Raw genomic sequence first — 490 nt, 5'->3', positions numbered from 1 at the left:
AAGGGATTGCAGCGTGGCCATCCCCCCTGGGGGTGATTTCTCGCTTTCTATCTCTCTGTCTGTCTCTGTCTGTCTGGCGATCGCATGTGCCCTATAGCAAAAACCTCTCAAAAAAAAAAAAAAAGACTTGTTGCCTCTAGTAAAATCACTACTTAAAAGCAAATTTGAAGAATATGTAATAGTTGGTTTAAATTGGCTTCAAGCAATCATTAAAAGGTGGTGATCAGAACTATCATCTAAAACAAAAAATTGCAAGTGATAGAAATATTCAGATTTTAAAACAATTAAGTGGAGGGAACCAGCAGTTAGCATAATGGCTATGTCGCTGGACTCCCACGTAGTTGACCGCGGTTCGCGTCCTGGACCCAGTGGCTTAAAACTCACACCGGGCGCATGTGCGCGTGTGCCCAAGATCCCCAGAGGAGAATGGAGGAGAAGGGATTGCGGCGTGACCATCCCCCCTGGGGGGTGATTTCTCGCTTTCTGTCTC

General features: G+C 45.7%; 1 pseudogene; it reads left to right on the top strand.

The window, feature by feature from the left end:
* LOC102488220 (KATNB1-like protein 1) overlaps window positions 1-490 on the top strand; it is a 2,454-nt pseudogene that overhangs the window by 1,773 nt on the left and 191 nt on the right.

The sequence above is a fragment of the Tupaia chinensis genome, unplaced genomic scaffold (assembly GCF_000334495.1).
Source record: "Tupaia chinensis unplaced genomic scaffold, TupChi_1.0 Scaffold141414_1, whole genome shotgun sequence".
In the NCBI taxonomy this organism is placed as follows: domain Eukaryota; kingdom Metazoa; phylum Chordata; class Mammalia; order Scandentia; family Tupaiidae; genus Tupaia; species Tupaia belangeri.
The sequence above is the reverse complement of the archived record's forward strand: the minus strand, read 5'-3'. Positions and strand labels throughout refer to the sequence as shown.